The sequence below is a fragment of the Crocuta crocuta genome, unplaced genomic scaffold (assembly GCF_008692635.1).
Source record: "Crocuta crocuta isolate KB4526 unplaced genomic scaffold, BGI_CrCroc_1.0 scaffold217, whole genome shotgun sequence".
NCBI lineage: Eukaryota > Metazoa > Chordata > Mammalia > Carnivora > Hyaenidae > Crocuta > Crocuta crocuta.
Genome location: NW_027532208.1, coordinates 5,820,199 through 5,842,982, shown reverse-complemented (window position 1 = coordinate 5,842,982; position 22,784 = coordinate 5,820,199). Strand labels below are relative to the sequence as shown.

At 46.4% G+C, this 22,784-nt stretch overlaps 1 protein-coding gene across 1 annotated transcript in view; it reads right to left on the bottom strand.

Annotated features, from left to right (window-relative positions):
- Nucleotides 1-22,784, bottom strand: part of AUTS2 (activator of transcription and developmental regulator AUTS2) — a 1,129,625-nt gene that overhangs the window by 189,754 nt on the left and 917,087 nt on the right. The gene's annotated exons all lie outside the window — the stretch shown is intronic.

Sequence of the window (22,784 nt, the reverse complement as noted above, 5' to 3'; positions counted from 1 at the left end):
ATCCTTCCCTATTTTTAACCCAAAGAGGTTTGGGAGGGAAAGCCAGAAAAAATTGTCTAGACATACTTTTGCTAAGCTCGCGAGGGAGTCGTTGCAAATTCACTTTATAGGGACATAATCTAGGTTATATATACAACACCTTTTTTTTTTCTTTTTCTTTTTTTTTTTTTAAGGCAGCAAGCAACATGGTGTGTCAATCTGAGCAGAGGTACAAGGAGTTCTGGTCGTTAGAAAGGGGCTCTCTGTGGAAATGCCTCCGGCCCTGTGGAGGGTCGAGTCAAAACAGACGTGGCTTCTGTGAGCCACTAGGAACCAAGGAGAAGAAGGAAACCAACAGCGGCCCCGTAACAAAACCCGCCATTCTACCCACGCTTCAGCTTTCCGCCAGATGAAAAGACGCGTCCACACCTGGAATCCTGGGAAGTGGTGAGTTTCAACTCGCCCCTGAGTGGGGGGAAATACCCATGGTATTTTTCCGTTCCCCTTTCTCTGACCTTCCTGTCTCTTTGGGCAGCATGGTAGGAGGACGGGGTCATTTAAAGCAAGAACACACGAGCAAACCTATGTGCTTTTGATGTGTGCACACACAGAGTCAGGTACAGAGGGAGCCCTCTGCAGGCTCTCGGGGTGCTCTGTACACTTGGCTTGATAAGGGGGATGCGGGTGGGGGGTGGGGAGGCACAGGGTAGCAAAGGCAAGAGGTAGAGGGAGAGACAAGTCTCCAAAAGGCCATGAAGATGGACTTCCGTGACATTTCCACACAACTGCACTGTGCCTTCTCTTCATGCTGAGCATTAAGGAAAACCCCCCAGCTTTGTAAAAATTCCATTAATTCGGTGTCTTCCTTTCTTTGAGCAAAACAGAGGATAACATAATTCATTGCCTCTACTAACAGCTAGATGTGTGCCTTCGAGAAAACTACCTCACATTGTGGGCCTCTGTGGGAAAAGCAGCGGGCTGGGTCTGACGAGCTCCCAGTTCTGATCCCGTTATCCTGGGTAAAAGCAAAGGTTGTCGCACATGGGCCAAAGCTCAATTTTGGCCCCGCCTTTGAGCAAGGGATGAAAAACAGAATGGAGAGCTTTCAGGTAGGTACGTTTAACTGTGTGAACAATATAAAATATAAGGGCTTTAAAAAAATGGGGCACCTGGGTGGCTCAGTCGGTTGAGCGTCCGACTTCAGCTCAGGTCATGATCTCAAAGTTCGTGGATTCAAGCCCCGCATCGGGCTCTGTGCTGACAACTCAGAGCCTGGAGCCTGCTTCCGATTCTGTGTGTCCGTCTCTCTCTCTGCCCCTCCCCTGCTCATGATCTGTCTCTCTCTGTCTCTCAAAAATAAATAGATGTTAAAAGAAAAACAGAAAACAAAAAAAACAAGTCCACCATACCGTAGCCAAAGATTGCCTGCGCAGAGATGCAGTAGAAGTGATCGGGATGTGGAAGGTTCCTCAAACCTTTGCTGAATGAAAATGTAGCTCCCTGGGACTCGGGGTCCATGATGGTTATGGCTCTGGCTCAGCTGGGGTGAAGGGGCTCGGGATGACAAATACAAAGGGGGTGTGACATCATGAGGACCTGTGCACTACTGGTGGCCCAGGGAATCTGGACTTTCGCTGCCGCTGTTACAGAGCCACTTGCAAATCTGATGACAGCGAGGGACCCTCCTCTGGGGCCACGGTACAAGTGTGCAAATAAAACTTTAAATGCGCTTTCATGGGGATCCTGGGCTCTGTGGAGCCCGTCCACAGACTCTGCGGCGGGGTATTAATCACAGATAGACCCCGTTTTAAGCCGAGACACTGGAACACCTATTTGCTCTCCCTTTGCCTTAAAGGTTTTAGGGATCCCATTTGCCCAAGAAGAGATTTATTTTTCAATTACAACATAACCCGATTCTCCGCACGACCCAAGCAATTCTACAGGGAGCCTGGTGTGTTGGCCAGAGAGCGAAAGGTTGACAGACAGAAGACCTGCGGATAGAGCCCTAATGGCCCGAGCACCTTCGGAGGTAAGGCTTGTATCCTAAGCCTGCGTTTGGAACCCTTTTTCCATAGGAGAGATTTCCTCCCAGCAAGTAAATAGGCATCCCTCGCTCCATTAGAGAATGCCCTCTGTCTGACCTACTTCATCTACCTTTTTGACCTGCCTCCCTTCCCGAAGAACTAATAGGAAATGCGGCACCTGGCGAGGGGGGAGACGGGCGGGGAGCAGCCTCCTAGAATGTCAATGATGCTGGGGCGCGCACACCTACCCCATTCCCATTCAGCAGGCGGCCGAGCAGCCGCACAGGGCACATCTGCAGAGCCTGAGGTCAGTACGAAACCAGCCTGGCTTCCAGCACTGAAATTCCTCTGTTCCAGGGGCTGCGAGAACCGAACGGTCAAGTATGTTCGCCGTAACTGGCACCGGACTGCTGGCAGCTGAGAGATGGAAGTTCTCTTTGAGGCCCAGTGCATTTTTGAGAAGGATGGCTCCACGGGGCCGGTGCTGGTTATTTCTGAAGGTGCTGTGTCGTGGCTACCCACCCAAGTCACCAAAATGGTTGTTTCCTTGGGGGCCTGGACGCTGGCAAGGGAACAGCTCAGAGTCAGCCTTGCTGACACCACCCACTTCCCAGCAGCATGCTTGTAATCTTGTGCTTGTCTCCCCCAGGGTGACTATCAATCATGTCTGAAGAGAGGACAGCATGGTGGCTCGGAGCAGATTCTCCCCGCTTCTCACTCCAGCCAGTCTCCCACCGAATCGGCTCCAAAAACCTCTCAACAAAGTGACCAACGAGGCATTCAATCAGTGGAGCTGTGAATTCAGTCACTTAAGCCTGAATGGAGAAAAGGCTTCCAAGATGGATTCCATCACCCTGAGCAGCTTGACTCATGTCAGGAGAAAGTAGGCTACAGACCATTGGAAGCAATGCTTGGAAAAAGGATGTATTAGTTGCACTATTCTGTCCCATCTCTGGACACTTGAAACTCTTGTCCTCAACACTTAGGAAGATGTGATGGAACGTTCCGTGGGTAAACATGTGGACAGCACTGCTAACTTAATTGCTGAGGCAGTAGGGCAAAGGGGAAGAAATAAGATAGCACTAATCTTTTATTAGCAAATGCTTAGGGAAAAGAATTCCATTGTTTCAAGAAAAAAAAATCCTTAAGAGCCAAACCCAGTTATATCGGAATTATTATTTGGAAGGATTAATATTTGTTAATGTGACACTTATCAGCCTTGCATAGCCTTGAGATAGCAGAGTTGCTGAATCTGGTTTTTCTAAAATGTCTCTCCCCTATTTTATTTTTTTTCCTACAAGAAGAGAATATACCTTAGGAGTCTTAAATTTGTTAGTTTGGTTTTGGCCAACAGCATCCTTGACTGAGTAAGCACCTAGGGGAAAATCACTAACTGGAGGGTATGCTTCACGACAACAGATGGGCTTTATTTCAAAAAAGAACGAGGATGAAGATAAAATGGCTGACTGTGGACAAGAACAGCATGGTGAAGTCTGACTACGGAACGGGCTCATTTCTTAACTCTTATCAGAACTTGGACAAAAGAGTAAAGAAGAAGGCTCTGTGCTTTATAATTAATTCCATGACAAATCTACCAGTAGCTTAATTTTTCAGGGATCCAGTTTACTATCTGTAGAGTTGGGAGAAAAAGAATGATTTCAGCAAGATGGGGTAAAAAGGAGTCCTGGACTCAGAGTGAGGACGGTTGATTTCTAGTGCCATCTCCATCTAAGGTAACTTCATCTGTCAAACGAGAGACACTGGGGACAGAAAATGCATTGTGTTCTTCTACTTCATGCCCCATTCATGGCAGATGTCACCAATCAATCCAGCCGTCTGTCCCTTCTTGGCCCAGAGCTCTCCACACAGCTCTCCAGGCAGCCATGAAATAGACTAGAAATAGCCCAACAGAAACCCATCAGCCGGCCCAGGCCTCAATGGGTTTTAAGGCCCTTTTTAGCTTGAAATTTCTAGGGAATCTTCTGTAAATTATTTTCCTAGCCCACTAGGAGTCTACTGAGGATAAAAACACATATGGACAAGAAGGTTTTATGAGCTTGCCAGAGAGGGGAAAAAATGGAAAACATGGCTTAGGAATTGTTTTCATGGCTCCAGTGACTGGAGAAACACAAAAGCAAGGACTGCCATGCTTGAGTCTCCAGAGCCCAAAACACTGTCTGCCCTTGAGCTAAGCAACTGACTCTCACAACACCTGTGGCACTACGTCAACTGCGTAGCGACCTTGTTGAAAAGCCCAAAGCGCCAGTGGTCTCAGACAAGTGAGTTTAGATCAGTGAGGTAGAGTGGCAACAGCTAATGTGGTGTATCGTTTCTGTGCCCTGGACCAGAAGGGATTTAAGGTAGCTTTAAAAGATAATGAAAAGAAAAATCCTTTAGATGCTATCGGTAGAGGAGATGGACAAAGAAACAAGGTAGGGACAGCGGCGATAAGAAGGAGGTTTGTCTGCCACCGACTCGCCACTTACAAGAGGGCCACAAAGCCAGCTCTAGGCTGCTAGCAGCCACTGGGAAGAGGGACATCTACTCGGTTGTGCAGTCCCTAGGGCCCACAGGACACAGAGAAAGCAACTGTTCAGAAGTTCAACTCTTCCTGACTCTACAACCAGAGGGTTATTTCTCCCGAGGGTCTACATAAAGAAAGCAACTCACGCTGTGCAATGTAATATTTTGCTGCATTCATTTCGAAGGCCAGGCAATGGGTTTCGTGTGGCTGTTACAGTCTGCGCAGAGTTCCTGGGGCCACCTGCCATTGCAAAGCAGTGCAGTCAACTCCCTGGTTCTCTGGTGGCCTTATTCCAGAGGGCGTCAAGTAGTGTTTCCCAAACTGTAAAGACCAAGGGACCTATGGAGTGTTAACAGGTGATTCTAAGGTCATACCTGTTTGGTGAACACAGCACACTATTACCATATCCACCCCCACCCTTCCAAATGAGTTTGTTTCATTTGATTTAACTCAATAATTCTTAAGATTTTATTTGTATTTTTAATTTTTAAGTGTTTATTTTTGAGAGAGAGAGAGTGCGAGCATGGGAGGGACAGAGAGAGAGGGAGACACAGGATCTGAAGCCGACTTCAGGCTCTGAGCTGTCAGCACAGATCCCGATGCGGGGCTTGAATTCACAAGACTGCGAGATCACAACCTGACCTGAAGTCAGATGCTTAGCCGACTGAACCACCCAGGCTCCTCGTCTTAAGATTTTAAGTCATCTCCACACTCAACATGGGGCTCGAACTTATAACCCTGAGGTCAAGGATTGCACGCTCCATGGACAGAGCCAGTCTTCTTCAACAATTCTAAACAAAACCCTTTATCCCAGGGACATCTATTAATATCTTACAGGGAAATTATTCCAGGAAACATTTCAGCGAAATGCCAATCTAGAGGAAAAGCACTGCATATCTTTATAGAATCTTCCTGAAACGTTTTTCTCGGTGAAGTTTTGAGAGCTTCTGGGTGGCAGTGAGTCTGAAAGGCATTTCCTGGTAATTACCTGGAAGGCTTCAATTCTCAATTGCCAGTTGGAAATAGAAGTGTGTGCCGTAGCAGACAGCCCCGTCGAATGTATGAACAAACGAAGACTCTAAAAGCTGTAAATCCAAACTTCTACCTGGTAGGTGCCGTAACATCGCTTCTTCGCTCCCCAAATGGAAAGGCTGCTATGGGCCAAAGACAAGATGGCGTCTTCCAGGCCAGACAGAAGAGTCCCTGTGGTAGAGGCTGAGGCAGGGCAGGACCTCCTCTGGATAGCTCTTGCATCCCTCTCTTTGGACCCACTTCATTTTTTTAATCTCGGAGGACCCAGAGGAAAGCAGGCTACTCTTTGTGGGTAGTCCAGGCCTTGCAGTTTGGGGCAAGAGGGGCTGCTGAGGCTTTCTCATGGTCCAGTAGGGGGTTAGACTTGAATTTGGGACCAAAGACTCAGCTGGTGATAAAAATAACATGCGTCTGTCCACAGTCCCCTTTGGAAATCTAGGAAGCCAGTTAGGGATCTGGACCCCAAGCCCCAGCTTCTGTTGATAATCCAACTAATGGGAGCCTTCTAAATCCACGAAGCACTGACCATATACGTGAAGAACGATCTACCAACTAGCTGGGGATGGTGATACCGTCTTTCTCCGAGAGCAATTCCTACCCCTAATCTGAAATTTTAAAATACAGTCTCTACCAGACATCAACAAACCAAACCCTTAACGAGAGGCAAGGCAGGAGCGTTGGCAAGCGTGCTGGGTGGTATGTTGCCAGGCGTGAAACAACCCAACAGTATATTACGGCAGGTTATTTCTGAAGTTCCCATGATGCGTTCCTAATGGGTATAAGGATGTGCTGACTTCCAAAGTGGGACTGACAGGCCCGCAGTTAACTGTCATTTCCATCACAGACTTAATAGCTTTGCCAGGCATCCTCCCAGCGAACGCAGAGAAGAAAGGTCTTGCTATATGACAGCATTCAAAAAGAATGCATGTGAATGCCATTATGGTATTGAAAGTGTCAGGTGCCAGCAGAAGGGCCCTGATCAGACAGACAAGCATCGGGCTGCATGCTTTAAGGTTATTTGAAGCCTGTCATTTCCATTAGCTAGCTAACCACAAGTGGAATCATTCATTAGCTGGCTTTCTTTAGTACCAAGGTGGGGCTGAGGGTGGGGGTGCGGGCGGGAGAAGGTGGAGAGGCCTGGGCTTGGCACTTCTGGTTCCTACCCTATTAGCAACTCATGATGGCTGGCAAAGGGAGGGGGTGCACACAGGCGGCGATGCCCCATGTGCCTGCTCATTAGTGTCTGGCAGTAAAGCACAGAAACGAGTGGACATTGGCACAGGCTGGCTTTCTGTTCTTGGAGAAGGCCAAAAATAATCTCAGTAGATTTAATTAAAACTGCAGCGAACAGATGGGGAAGATGGAAAGAACTCCAACTCGAGACCACTCATCTGTCCAGGTCTCCGCGAGCGTTTTAATGAAGCCTTCGCTGTCTGCAGGTCCCAGTACTGACACATCCCTTTCTGGTTATGCAACCGAGCGGAACGATTACCCAGCAACTCCACTTAAAGTGGCAGGGGTCTGTTTCCCAAAGAAAAGTCTGGCCTCACCCAATCCAACTACTACTGCGGGCAAAGCAACAAGCAAACAGACAGCCCCTCCCTTCTGTCTCCGGCTAATCCCAAAGTGAGAATGGGCCATCAGGTGCTGGGGGAATTTCTCCTCCTACAGAGGTGGTGGGAGGGGGCTGGGGGGCGGTGGAGAGGGCCTCTGACAACAGACCTAAGATTTAAACCCCTGGGTCCAGCTGAAACAAAGACGCTCTGTCCAAATCGGGTCAGCGGTCTGCCCTAGTTAGTGGCTCGTTTTATAGTTTTCTGCAGTGCAGCAAGCCAACGGAGAATGGCAGGAGGTCCTAATTCACCAGGAAAAGTTAAACCCTGCCTGCGTTAAAGCGAAAACCCAGCACGCGTGCGCACTTAACTGACGGACTGATTGATTGCTTTTAATGGAAAAGTCCAAATTTCTGGTGCTAACAGCAAAACGGGGGTTCACCAACTGCCTGCACTAAGCGCGTCCGAGTAGAAAGAGGGCAAAATCTGCCTGTAAATAAATGGCACCGTGGAGACAGAGCCCAGAGGTAGAGAGAAGTCAGCAATCATGGAGGGCAAGCAGATCTTTGGGAAAAGACTTTGGGGCCGGAATCCAAGGGATTCTATTAAAAGATTATTGGCATGTGGGGCCCAGAGCTCTCCCCGCAGGGCCATTTCAGGTGTCCTCTAAACACTGAATGCCTTTAAAAAAATCTTTCTTCAGATGTTGGCAGAGATTGGTATTGCTAGTCTCTTTCTTTCTCTCTCTATTTTAAATACATACTCTTGGGAAAGTAAGGGTATGATGCCTCCTTACATAAGCCCTTAGGAATGTCAGATGTTGAAGAGTTTGTTGGTAACTCCCAAGCGGCCTTGGCGTTTGGGGGACAGGACTGTTTTTTGGCTGCACGTTGCATCACTAAAGCACATTCTAAAGAAAATGGAAAACGCCAGTAAAGCCACGATCTCCCCGCCCCCCCCCGGCCTCGCCAGTCCACAACGAAGCTCATGCTCCTACACTTCCTGGAGAAAGGGGCTGCTTCAGTGCATCAAAAGAAACTCATCTTCTCTTAAACAATCCTATCCCCCAAAGTTCAGGGAGATTTTGATGATGGAAGAGAGTATTATTATTATTTTTTTAAACCAAGAAAGACCAGGAGGGTATGGAACCACGAAACATAATGAACTCTTGGGAGAAAACCAGTGACATTTTTCAACTAAGTTTCCCTTGAAACTAGTTATGCAACGGTGTTAAAAAAAAAAAAAAACCTTTTGCTCAGCTAAGTTTCCTACTATATTAATCTCATTATCCTTTGAACCATTTAACTGGCAATGCCAAATGCAATTTGTATTCTGCAGCAAAGCGAATGCTCTAAAATGATTATCCCAATATGAACCGTGGCAATCCTTGATATTGTTGGGTCTGAAAGGCCGTCGAACCACTGAATACTGTTCCCATATGCCTTCTGAGTTTCATGACATAACGTTGCGTCTGCTTTGCAAGGGCTAAATTAAGCGTGTGAAAGTCTTAGCAAAGCCCTCATTTTCCAGTTAATCAAATCTCCCCTAATCAAATTAGCACACATAATTCCTCTGGATGCATGGCACAAAAAGTGCATTATCCCCTTCTTTGGAGTTGAAAGGGAGAAAACAGCATGGTGCCTTTCTCCTTTGCTTGAGTGGGCCTAAATAGAGGGGTTCTTCAGAAAGACAGGTCGAGGAAAACTTTGGCAGCATTGACGTTCCCAGCTCATTAAATCTACTGCGTCTGTGGCCACCTCCAGGGACCAGTGGAGCATTCTGTAATGAGATACTTGTTTAATTTTCCTTCAAAGGCCGGACATCTGTGACAAACCTCCCCATTCCAACCCCACACAGGCAAATCTATCAATAGGCCTAAGGCCTCTATCTAGTTTGATGGAGTGTTTTCCATTGAATAAACTAGATAATAAATTTTGAGGAGAAAGGAACAATTGCCATTAGCTCCGTTCTCTCCGAAGAGTCGAAGTCCATCATGAAAATTCAATAGTGGCTGAGCTAAATGGATAAATGTTCACAGTCAACCTTTTTTAATTGATTTCCCTTCATGAAATGATCTAGTCTCTGAAGCTCGCCGTCCCAGAGCCCCTCTTTAACCTTTCTTTTCATTCCAAATACATTTAGAAGCACTGAACAAAAAGGAATAGCTAAAATATTAATCTCCCTTGAGAGCAAAGGCCTGCAACAGACCAGATTTTCAGATCAATCCCCAACAGTGCCTGTGGCCTACAAAAGAATGAAACACACTTTTAGCTCTATTCAGTGTGGCACCGATTCTGACCTTTATTGAAAACCAACCACCACATCCTGACACTGGCAGGGACTAGAAAGCCTTTCTTACATAATAGGAATTCAGTGCAGATATTGTCAGGCCCCGGCTGCACATTCACTTCTGCTTATGCCATAATGAGGCCTGGAACATGCATAATGAAAGCTGTCTCAACAATATTTTCACTGTAATGCTTTATTATGTCTAGGAATATGTTTTAAGTAGTAATATTTCACTTGTTCCTCCCCCCTTTGCCCTGCCCTCCCCCCACACCCTGCCTCTCTTAGACTCAATTTGCTGGAACCCTTCAAAGGCACATGAAATAAGCTATTATGATCGCTGCCATTTCAACAGCATGTAAGGAATTCATTAGAAGCACGTTTCAGGACCTCACTATTTTCCACCCACAAAGGTGATCCTGTATGCCCCCTCCTGAAACAGGAGCGTGCCCCTCCTCCGCCTCCCTCCCACCTCATCCGCATCGGCGAGCGTCCAGGATCACGTCACATGCCTGGCATCACACGTGCCCAGCGCACCGTCTCTTCCCGCTGAGCCACAGCTAGGCCAGAGGATTCTGCAGGACGTGAACTCGTCACAAGAGAAAAGCAGTGACATCGCCATAGCTGCCCCACTCACCTGCTCTGCATAGCACCCAGGTCTTTCCCCTCAGTCCTGACAGGATCAGACTCCTTCCGGATGCCACCCGTGATGGCTGCTAGATGCAGAGGCAAGGAGAGTGTTCTCGGGCTGTGGCTTCACCCCTAGCAAAGATGTGTCTGGAGCAGGGGCCTATGCAGTAGGTTCCCAGGGCTGATACGCATTCCCCTCGCACAATCCACAGCAGCCCAGCTAAGACGGATTCCCCAAGGCTCCTCCGTACTGGCTAATGTGTCCCAGTTCCAGCTGGGAACTGGGAAAGTCCATTTCCACACTGACTGCCTGAGCAGGAAGCCGAGAATGTGATTGCAAGTCACCTTTTGTGGGCCAAAGGCTGTTTAAACAGCTCTTGTTTATTACAGCAAAAAGTCAGGAAACCTGGCCTTCTCTCTTCCACCAAAAGAGTCCTGCTCTATAGCTTTCCAAGGGTAAAGGGAAATGAATTTCACAGAACACTGAAGAGGCATGGCCTCCTGGCTAACGAACATCTCTCTAGATCCTTCTTCCTGCTAGGGACTGTGCTGGGCACTTTACTTCCATTTCTCTCCTTTAATCCTCTTAAGAATTTCTGAAGCTGATACCATTTACCTCATATTATAGATGAGACGTTCAAGTCTCGGCGAGTAATCTGCCCCAAGTCCTACTTCTGGTGAGTGACTTCAATCTCCAGTTTGTTTGTGGTCAGACCTAAGCTCTTTCCACTAATCTCTACTGCCCTTTTAGTTCAAAGGATCTGGATCAACACCGATAGCAATGTCAAACATCTGACTTTTATTCGCACACTCATTCTACAGTATGCACTGAGCATGTATGTAGACTAACCCTTGTCGTTCTATAGACTCTCCAGGGTAAGTGAAGAGCGAAAGAGTTAGAGCAGCAAAAGGGGCTTGTCAATGAAGGGGACATGTTCAGTAAATGTGGGCATGGACTTTAGAGGGGTGGAGGAGAGATGGATTGGAGGCAAGATTACAAGATGGTAGACTGAGGCATACATGTATATGGTCAAGGGCCTTGAGTGTCCTTGAACCCTAAGGAAATGAATTGGTGACAAGTCAACAAAAAATAGAGTGAAAGAGATCAGATAGGAGAGGGGAATGCGGCAAGAAGATGCATCAATTTCACAGAGAAGAAGGAAGGAGATATAAAGTAGAGAGAGCAGACAGCACAGCATAGGCTTGAGGAAGAATGGGGACTCCAGTTGGGTCCATGTAGTAAAACAATGAGGTCTTAGAACAGAAAAAGGGGAAGGGGCAGGTGTTTGTCATGAAGGTAAAGAAACATTCCATGGGAGCGAAGGAGTAGGAGAGGAGGTGTGGGGTCACATGGTTGAGTTCCAGACCTTGTTGGTGGACACTCTGCTGGGTAAAGAGAAGACTGAAGGTCTGGTCATTTGTGTCGATTCTAGAACAACAGGGATAGAAGTCCATAAATCCCTTTTACACTGAGAGCCTCCTCAGGGTGCAAGGGGTCCTTAGGCAAGTCTGACAGGAGGCAGGCGGAACATGCCAGGCTTCAGACACCCAGATGCAGGTGCTGGGGGCAGAGAGGATGCCAGAGAAGGGAAGGCCTGCACACTGGAGCCAACAGGAAGACCGACCCATGTCACGTAGGGGTTTCATCCACTCTTAGGGCCCGAGAGGACTCACGCAGGCTGGACCTCCATCCGGGAGCCCCCGGGCTGAGATCTCCAAATGCCTTCTGATTAAAACAAGGGATGAGCACGGCTAACACCGTTTGCTGCCCCACACCCTTCTCAGGTGCGAACCATCTGATCGTTTGAACCATCCCCGTTAACTCCGACAAAGAGTTCTAACAAGTTTCTTTAGTTTTGTTTTGAGAGAAAGAGAAAAAAAAAAAAAAAACAAGAAAGAAAGGAAGAGAGACATGTACCAAAATAACCAGCTTTAACAAATGGCCGCTGGTTTAAAAATAGTGCAGGGGTTTAAGTTTTTGCCTTTATCTCAGTGGTTGACCTTGCTAATACAGTATGTAGATCTCTTGCCAACTAATCGGCCGACTGTAAAGCACGGCTTCAAGCTGTGGTCAATGATCTGTAACAGGAATGAATGAGAGGGTTTTAGCAGCCAGGATCTGTAGCCTACTATCTGTATCTGACAGCTGTCACCCACTCGGCGGAGGCCAAGGCCTAGACCTTCATTTAAAAGCAGCATGGCTGATCAGATTACTGGGACAGTGTGTCAAAACTGACTGCGCTGAACTCGGGAGACAGAAAGTAAATCTATAAATAGCAGTCTTGCTGCCGCCATGAAGCACTGAAGGATAACCAATATTGAGCAGCAAATGCAATGTTTAGTCTTTGCAGCCAGTGGGATACAACCGCGGCCGGATCAGAAGCCTTGTTCTATGATCTAATGTAATGGAAAGATCGGCTTTATGGGCAAGAATTTAAAAGAGTTACATTCTTGGCAATGGTGATGGCCGCACGGCAATAATTGGTTTGAACCAACTTTATGAGCTAACAAGGTTCCCTAGCACTTAATAATGTCCTCAGGGCACAGGGACTCAGCAAGTCACCTTTCCCATAATGTGCTGGCTGCCTGTTTCCGACAGTCCATGGGGACCGCCAGTGTTGAAACACAGAGAGTGATAAAATAAGAGGCTCTCCATTGGATATCTATTATACATGTCAACTGGGTCTTCAACCAGAACAGCTGCACAAAGTACTTGGGGAGAGGAGAGCATCATGAGCATGAGTTATCTATAGACCATGCTGATAGCACGGCTTAGACACTGGCCATCACCGAGTTATAAATGAGCCGGCTGACATTTTATAGTATGTACCAACTCTTCCAAGAACCGTTTGTCACTCTTCAAGGTTTCCGCTGATAAAACTGGGATGTCGAAAAATTTGTCAACAGCCGCAGAAAGTAACCCGGAGGTCATGTCAGAGGGTGACAGAGAACGCGCTTACTTGACAGCGTGCAAACACCCTGGTGGTGACAGTGCTCAGAGGTCTCTCCATGTTGCGGGGTTCCACAGCAGCGTCAGAGTGGGTGCCAAGGAGGAGGACATCGAGATGACCAAGCGAACACAGCCACGGCCTGAGTGAGCAAGACCTTGGATCCCCGGGCACTGTCCACTTTAAACCAGTCTTCATTGGGGTAGAGAGGATGGGAAGTGAATTTTTGCCCCCAAGGCTGATTCCATTGTCCTGGCTCTTTTTTAAAAAGTTCAACTGAGGGGCGCCTGGGTGGCTCAGTCAGTCCAGTGTCCGACTGTGGCTCAGGTTGTGAACTCGCCGTTCGTAAGTTCACAGAGAGCTACATCGGGCTCTCTGGGGTCAGCGTAGAGCCTGCTTTGGATCCTCTGTTCCCACCCCCACCTTAGCTCTCTCTCTCCCCCCGCGTGCTCTCTTTCTCAAAAATAATAATAATTAAAAGTTTCAATTGAACTACTACTTTTTGAAAAGATTAAAAGAATCGAGGAAAACACGGTTAAAACCAGCAAGTGCTTCCACAGGACAGGCACTGTCTGAAGAGCTTTGTGTGGAAAGCCTATTTAATCCTCACAACCTGAGGACAGAGGGACGTATGTTATCCCCATTCTGCAGGTTAAAACCCAAGGCACAGAAAGGTTAAGTAAACTGCTCAAGATTAAACAGTGAGGGGAAAGTCAGGGTTTGAACTTGGGCAGGCTGGCTTCAAAGCTACTATGTGCACTCATCCTTACCCGCCCCCCCCAAAGTGTCCCCTCAAGAAGACACAATGTTAGAAACCACGTTAGAACATACGGAAAGAGGAGATCAAAGCATCTCATTCAGAACCATGTAGGAATCAAAAACAGAGAACAAAAGGGCCATCTCTGTTCTGATGGCTGGCTCTGAATACACTCATTCTGCAATGTTTATGCAGCATACATTTCCTTGCACCTCTGTCTCCAGGCCCCGTGCTAGGCCAAGGGGTACAAAAATGAGGAAGAAAGAACCCCTGAGAAAGCCAGTCCAGCGTTTCTAGACTGGGGGGCTCTGCCCTGGAATGCCATTTCCTTATCATCGTTTGCTCTGGCCTCTTTGGGCATTAGAAAACGCTTCTGGGGTGCCTGCGTGGCTCACTGGGTTAAGTGTCCGACTTGGGCTCAGGTCATGATGTCACAGTTTGTGAGTTCGAGCCCCACATAGGGCTCTGTGCTGACAACAGAGCCTGCTCCAGATCCTCTGTCCCCCTGTCTCTGCCCCTCCCCTGCTCGCATTCTGTCTCTCTAAATAAATTAATTAATTAATAAAAAAAACCCCTTGTTTAAAAAGCAAACCCCTTTTATCCAAGGAATACAATTGGAGGGGCCCACTGTGGGGGATGGAGCGCCAGGGAGAGATCCAGCCTACTGTTTGTAGGCCAATGGGAAACATCACAAGCAAGAGCTTTGAATAAAAATGAGTTGATAAGCCTTTAGGCTGACATTCAAGTTCTTTAAGGGATTTCTGCTGGCCATTTCGGGCTCCCAGCGCGGCCCAGAAGAGAGTAGAATAAGCCTAATTAAAAGATCACGCGTGCTCTCACGGCTTTAAAAGTGTCACACTGACTGGCTGATACTATCTCTTGGCATCCCAGATATTGGAGCTGAAAGGAGTAACTGGAGATCACTGAACTCCTCCTCAATGGACCCGAGAGCGGGACCCCCCCAAAAGGTTAAGTGGCTTGTCCAAGGACAAACAGCCGGAGAGCGGCAGATCCAGGATGGAGCCCAGGCCGGGAACTCCCAGTGACAATGAAAACATTTTTCTACAACCCCATACAGCTGTCCACGGAATAACCGCTGTAGGATGAAATCAGCAAATTCAATCAAGTCAAATGTGTGTTTTGAAAAAAGTCAAGAATGAAGAAATAGAGTTTGAAGAACATTCAACATTCATGAGGTGTGCCCATTTCAGGCCACGGGAGACATTTCTCTGGTGCAAAGGTTTTCTTAATAAAGGGTTTCATTGGCCGGTTGGATCGAGACATGCACACACTGATATTTTGCTTCTGGCAATACCTTAAACCCCCAGTTAGGCAAGTATAAAAAACGGCAATGGCCTTGAGAGTGCAGCATGGTTTATACATGGCATACGCATCTTAGAGGATTTGGAGAAATCTACAAGGGATCCAATGCTTTTCCACCTATTGACATTTACAAAGCAGTTTAAATCATGCATGAGAGGCCTCAGGCACATGCAGTTCACAAAACATAACTCTGAGCTCCCAGGGAATTTAAGCTGACCAACACTCTTTATTAGAACCGACAGTGAAAGACAGCTATTGTGAAATTCGTACCAGAAATGCAATATCAAGATGACAGCCTTAATGCCAGTGGATATATTATGTAGATTACCTGACTCAAATCTTTCTTGTTAAATAAGTTTCATGCGTTCTTTTTTTCTCCTCAACAATATCCTTCTGGCTTCACTGGGGGAGTATTCCTTAAATTCCTTGATCATTCATCTGTTTTTCAATATTTTGGACATGCTAGGTTAGCGCAAAAGATCAGATAGAGATATTTAAACAGTGGGGAATAGTTAAACCTTTAAATGAACAACAGAGCTGAACCATGAAGTCAATATTTCGATGTTATTTTTTTGTATAAGGTTCCAATGTTTAATAATTTTTACAAAGAAACACTTTCCTAAGGCTGATTCACTCTAGATATTCAATTCCCATGTACTCTAAGATTTTAAACGTATGTAATTATAAATTAAAAACAATTTCACTTGCCTGCTTTTTTAAGCCAAGAATTTCACGGAAATAAGGTCCCAGTGAAAACGGGCCAGGGACAGAAGACGGCAAACATACTTTTTCTCTCTAATCTTCATAGAAATCGAAATACAATGTAGATGCTTTAAATTCTGCTTGGGGAAGACAGAAGGAATAGGTCAACATGACTGAGGTCAGAAAAGGAAGGCATTGGTGACGGGTGGCCAAGGGCAAGTCTTGTGGAGGCTGAAGTACAACTCCTATGATGTGAGGCTTCGGAGTTCCTGAATGGATTCAGCTATCTGCTTCCCATTCTAGACTTTTCAGCCTGTCTCAACCATGGTCTGGGTTAAATGTTATCCCTGCTCATGCGACAGGTCCATCTTCTTCCACAGAGTGCTACTCTTCCTAAGCAACACAGCCACAGCATGCTAAGGAAGCCGCAGGCATGCTTCCGCAGTCAAAGCTGACGTCACTTAGAATGTGTTCAATGGTTATGCACAACAGCATGTATTGAGCTGCCTTGAACTCACTTATCCATTGTACTCTCATAGTTACAGCAAAGGGGCTCTGGAATACACGAGTGCCAAGCTCTGCCTCTAGTCTCAATAAATCCTAGGCCATTTTCGTGCAACTACTGTGATTTTTCAAACATATAGGGATGTTTCAGTGATTATAAAAATGCATTTTCCTTTTAAAATTCACGGAAACCTTTTATTCCTTATGTATTCTTTTAAACGGACAATTTCAAATATCCATAAAAGTAGAAAGAACTATATAAGAAACCCCCAACTACCATCTGCCAACTTCAAATAATTATCAACTCATGGCCAGCCTTGTTTCCTCAATACCCTACCCATTCCACTACTTCCCACTTCCCACATAACTTTTAAAACAAACCCCAGACATCATATCACTTTATGTATCACTGCATGTATTTCAGTACATGCGTTTTATATTTTTTAAATTACAAGATGGTAAAGGCACAACTATTATTATGGAGGGCTCTGATTTTTTTTTTTTAACATTTATAAAATATTCTCGGGGTTCCTGGGTAGCTCAGTCAGTTAAGTGTCTGACTCTTGATTTTGGCCCAGGTCATGACCCCAGAGTTGTAGGGTTGAGCCCTGTGCTGAGTGTGGAGCCTACTTAAGATTCTCTCTCTCTCTCTCTCTCTCTCTCTCTCTCCCCCCCCTTCTGCCATTCTCTCCCACTCGTGTGTGCTCTCTCTCTCTAAAAAATTTAAAAAACACGATATATAAAAATTATGCTCAAATTCCGAAAACAAACTAAAGAACCAGTCTTCTAGATGCTTTCGTGGATCTCAATCATGTATCCAAGTTCAAGAGCAGAGAATTTCTAATTTCTTTATAACTATTAGGGACTAACAAGATGTGTGTAGTTGGTGTTTAATGAATGATTTTCAAATGATTTCCTGAATGATACTCACTACGTATGCAAACATAAATTCACCGCATTATTGTAATCAAAGCCCAGGAGTAAATACATTAATAGCGTAAGCTTGAAATAAAACCTCCTTTTTAAAAGGGTTACTGTTAAATAAAGAGATGTTAAATAAAGAGATACATCATGTATCCTGTAATCTACGTAGTAGAGGCATCTGCACATAGGCACACCCATAGGCAAGCCACAGTCTTTCAAAAGAGCATAATAAAGAAGTTGCAGATATATTTTTATGTGCTGGGTATAAAAACACAGTTGTGAATAATCACTCGAGCTTCCAAGATCATGTGCAATCCGTAAGTGACCCTTTAGACACTGAGCACGAAGAAGATTGAGGCAGTCTGACACCCTACAATCATCTAAATAAACTTCCAAAAAACTGCCTTCTGTGCTTATAGTCGTGTCTTCTCAAAATCACAGCACTGAATAAATTACATTCTGTGACTAGAACTGACAGCTGATGAAATAATGCAAGAAAAATAATCTACTAGTGACCTCAGATGAAACCACAAAGACTTTAGAGGCTAATGGAAGTAAAATCACTCATTGCATGGTGATTTTACTTTTTTCTTTTATATTAAAATAAAAAGCCAACCTAAACCTTCCTTAGGATATTACATCTTGAAACGAAACCACAAGATATTTCCAGAAAGGGGCCTTATTTCAGAAAATCTATATGCATTTTGATTTTGTCAAGGGTGAACAAGCTTTCCGCATCACAGGGCAGTTAAACATGGGAAAAAAATACCACAGTGATATGAAATAAGTGAAGATCATTGATCTGAAATAGTCTATAATTACCATTTTAAGGGCAGAACACCTGTTTTACGGAGGGAACATACATTTGTAGTACACTCCTCACTATAATTACAAGACTGAACGATGCCCTACCGTTTCCCAATTTCCATCTCTCTTCTCTGACTTTCAATTCTGCAGGTGGGTGGTGAGATGAATAGATGTGGGCTCCCTCCCAACCTCCCCCAACCCCTTAGAAGCCAAGCACTTCTCTCCGTTCTCTCCCCGATACATCGAGAGTTTACAAGGTGAACTTTAGTCACACACAAACAGGATAGTGTTCTCGCTGAAGTGAGAAGTAGATCCCATGAAGATGGACGAAACCAGTGAGATCGAAAATATCTTTTTCTTTTTCAAGAAGTTTCTTATGGAAATATAGAGCTCGAAAGAAGAACAGCACATATAATTGGCAATAATACAGACAGATGGGTTTACTCAAAGATGGTTTAGAGCATCATGAAATCTCTTGTGACTTTGGAAGTGACTCCTGTACTCTCTCCATTTCAACATTTAGTGGTAAGAGTTTAGTTTTCTTAAAGTGTCTTTGAATTTCAGAGGATCCCATCACTGCCAGGGTTACATCAGAGAAAAAGCAATATCCGGTCTTATCTCTAAGAATAAATGGAACCTCCCCTTATGGTATCCTGCTAAGTGGCCCCGTGGCTCTGTGCTTGGTGACAGCAAGCTCACGCTTGCCTAGGCAGCAAATTCCATCTTTACGTGGCTTTTAGACCTTGGCTCGGCACAAGAAAGCACTTTCTGTCTCCTTGTACTTTCAGCACACTTTTCCTTGCTCCATCCTTAGCAATCCCACAAGGTGATTCTAAGGTGATTCTCCTTTCGTGTAAAAGGAGTTTAAGTACTGCATTTCAGAAAGTCATTGTATTCCTCAAATCTTTTCTTCCACAGGTATACAGTTAGAGTCATTTTAGTAGTTCATAGGACATGGCTTCAAAAACACCTCAGTCATCATTTGCTTATTCCTTGGTTCATTCATTCTGTCTCCAGGTAAACACTATAATTATTTCAACTGTTCTTATAAGACATGGTTTCATGAATATCCTACTCAACATTTGCTTATCTGTTCATTCGTTCATTGAGCAAACATCGAGTGAGCCTCTACCTCTGTGAAACATTCTAGGCACTGTCCTGGGTGCCCAAAGAAGAAGTCAGAGGTCCCTGGGGACATGCAGACACAGAATCACGATGCTATATGCTAAAGGCTATCACCCAGGTATGTACGTGAACGGCGATGCCTTAAATAAGCAAGTATTCGCAGATCACTTCTAAATGCTTTATAATATTCCGGCCTATTGAAACAGACCCCTGGCTAATCTACTACTCCACTTGGGAGTGAATCTCTCCCAGTAGAAGTAATGGGTTGGTAGTCTCCCCAGCAGCTTGTCCCCTTCCTCTGTTACCAGAGAGAACAGACAGCCTTGTTCAGGTATCAGACAGCCGCGTGCACAGCCCAGGAGATGATCCAGTGGTACAAGCTTACTGCATTCGCTAGTATTGAGTAGACACAGAACCTAGTTCCGCCTAGGTCATTGGTGATACACGGGGAGGTCTCCTGCAAGACCTCTGGAAAGCATTTTCCCTCCTAATGAAAAGAGACATATAGAGAAGGAGTAGGTCTGTTCCCTCCCTTCCTTCCGTGGGCTGATGGAGGGTGCGGGGAGATGCAATATGAATAGCTACGGCCGCCATCTTGTCAACGGAAGGTGAAACTGAAGATACCCTCAGAGGTGTGTACAATCCAGGCAAGGGCCCTAGTGAAGGCCTGGCTGAGGTGAGGAATTAAGCTCTTAGTGGTAAAACTAGAAGGAAGCCAACTGGAAAATCTGGAGAGGGGAGCTATGATCTCATCTGCTAAGATCTAGGAGGGAGGATGAAGACTAAAGGAAGATAAATTATTAGATGACAATGACAGTCTCCCCCCGGTTTGGGGCTCTCCTTCCAAACCAGGGCCACGAAAAAGAACCACCTTATCACTTTTGCTCACAGACACAAACTTTTGAAACTTTCTAGTCTAACTTTGCTAAGTAAAGGGGACCGATGTTATGATTTATATCCTACAAAATTAAGAGAATGAAATGCCCACAGCACTCCAAGACGGGTCCCCCTGGCGTGGCTGGAAGTGTAAGCCACACTTTCAACCCTCAGTCCCATCGGCTTTCACGCATTACTGCCAAACCCACTAAAAACGTCTGCTCTATTTACATGGTGTGGCATTCTACAACCGTGTTTTTGTCCTCAGAGGACAAAATGCAAAGGTAAGAAATGTCTGGGGGAAAACGAAAGAGGAGAGGAGCCTATGAGTGAGGTAATCTAGGAGTGGAGGGAGCTCTGAAGGCTAGCACTAGGAGCCTGACAGCTTGGAATAGTCTATCCTGGATTGCACAAAATATTACGAAAATGAATTATTCTGCTTTCTCAAACCCTTGGAACTGAAATGTGCTCATTTATACAGTGTTGATTTTGGGGGAAAACCCCTACATTTTTGGCAAAAAAAAACAGAAGGCTTTATAAATGACCCTGTCTTCGTGGGGCACCTGCGTGGCTCAGTCGGTGAGCCACTCACTGAATGCACGTGTCCACGGGTGTGTGAGTGTGCACGCACACATGTGTAGGGTAAATGCTGGCTAAGGCTCTGAAGAAAAGCGAGGCAGGACCAGGAGATGCAGGGACATTGGGGTGGGGGTGGGGATATTGCTGTTTTGATAGTCAGGGAAGGCATCTCCGAAGAGATGCCATTTATTTTTTTTTAAGTTTTATTTATTTATTTTGAGAGAGAGAGAGACAGAGAGAGAGAGAGAGAACACTCACTAGTGGAGGAGGGGCAGAGAGAGAGGAGGGAGAGAGAGTCCCAAGCAGGTTCTATGCTGACAATATGACAGCACGGAGCCCGATGTTGGGCTCCAACTCATGAACTGTGAGATCATGACCCGAGCTAAAATCAAGAGTTGGATGCTTAACCGAATGCGCCACCCAGATGCCCCGAGGAGATGCCATTTAAATAGGGAGACCCTCCTGACGTCTGGGAGCAAGGCAAGTGTCCGCAGAGGGGAGTGGGCACTCGGGCAGATGGAACAAGCCTCTGAGAGGCAAACCGGCTCAGCTGGTCGGAAGGGCATACCGCAGGCCGCCAGGCTGAGTGGCGGGGAACGGAGTGGGGGCAGCAGGAAGATGTCTGAGTGAGGTAAGCACCTCTCTTCTAAATGTGAGAAAAGTCAAGGGCGGGTTCTGGGCACCCCAGACTCTCAGTTCCTGGCCCTCCGTGCCTCCCATTTTTTGGAAATCACAGTGCGTTACTGGTAGTGACATCACTGGGGTGATGGCAGGAATGGAGGGCTGAGGCAGCTGCAAAAGGTCAGGAACTGGGGGGCCGGAGGCACAGGAGGGCTGCCCCGTGTGAATGTGGAGTCTTGGTGGGAAGAAAAGAGTTGGAAGTTAAAATCCTCAACAAGTGAGGGGGAGGACAGTATATAAGACAGGGTAGAAGGGAAGGCTGCATGGCTTTGAAAGCAGCATGTAAAAAAATTTTTTTAATGTTCATATATTTTTGAGAGAGAGAGAGAGAGTGTGAGAGTGAGTGGAGGAGGGGCAGAGAGAGGGAGACACAGAATCTGAAGCAGGCTCCAGGCTCCGAGCTGTCAGCACAGAGCCCAATGCAGGGTTCCAACTCACAAATTGCGAGATCGTGACCTGAGCCGAAGTCAGATGCTTAACTGAATGAGCCACCCAGGGGCCCCAAAACAGCATTTTTAAGATGAAGGAGGAACAACGTATCTGTATTCAGGTAGAAGAAAGCAGGCAGGTATATGTATCCACAGTTACAAAACCCACTTGCAATCCGCTACCCCGGGAATGAAGAAGAGGGCCTAGCCTGCCAGCCTAGAAAGAAGAGGGGACGAATAAACTTGTCCACTGTTTTTCCCATCGCTATGTTAGCACCTCACATATATGGTGACGGTAGTCAGGAATGGGTTGTCCTAGGGCAGTGTACCTTTCAGGAAGTCGAAGTGGGGCCCTTTAAGGAAAACATGCGCTCTATCAAGAGAAATCTTCTCTCATTTTTGGTTTAAATGTTTCCCACATTTGATTGCTTTTTTTAAAAAAATATTTATTTAGTTTTGAGAGAGTGAGAGAGACAGAGCACCAGCAGGGGAGGGGCAGAGAGAGAAGGAGACACAGAATCCAAAGCAGCTCCAGGCTCTGAGCTGTCAGTACAGAGCCCGACGCGGGGCTCGAACTCGTGAAGGGCGAGATCATGACCTGAGCTGAAGTCGGACGCATAACCAACTAAGGCAGCCAGGCGCCCCTGCACTTGATTCCTTTGATGTTCATTTCACCTCCTTCTGACAACAGAGGGCTACCATTGCGGGGCTCAGTGACCCTACCTGTTCCTGCCTGAGTGCCNCTAGTCAAGAAGTACCAGGAGAGCGGAGAGCGGGTCCGGTTCCCTTCCTGTTACGATCAGTTGTTTCTTACTGCTGGCAGCACAAATGGCGATTTGCTCCTTAATTTTACATAAAGTGTCTGTTCCGGGCCCTGGGGTAGGGACACCTGGACCAGGGAACCGAGAGCCCGGGCTTCGCGAACAAACGTGCCGCCGCTCGGAATCGGGCAGTGTCTGCACGGTGGGAGCTGTAGCAGCTCCAATGACTCCAACCAGGGAGGGGACCCTGCACTTGCCAGAGCCAGTGACGGCGGGTACATGTACGTTCTTGGCCGCCAATAGGCAGGTCGCAGTGAGGGGTGCAGGCGGGGACGCAGGCC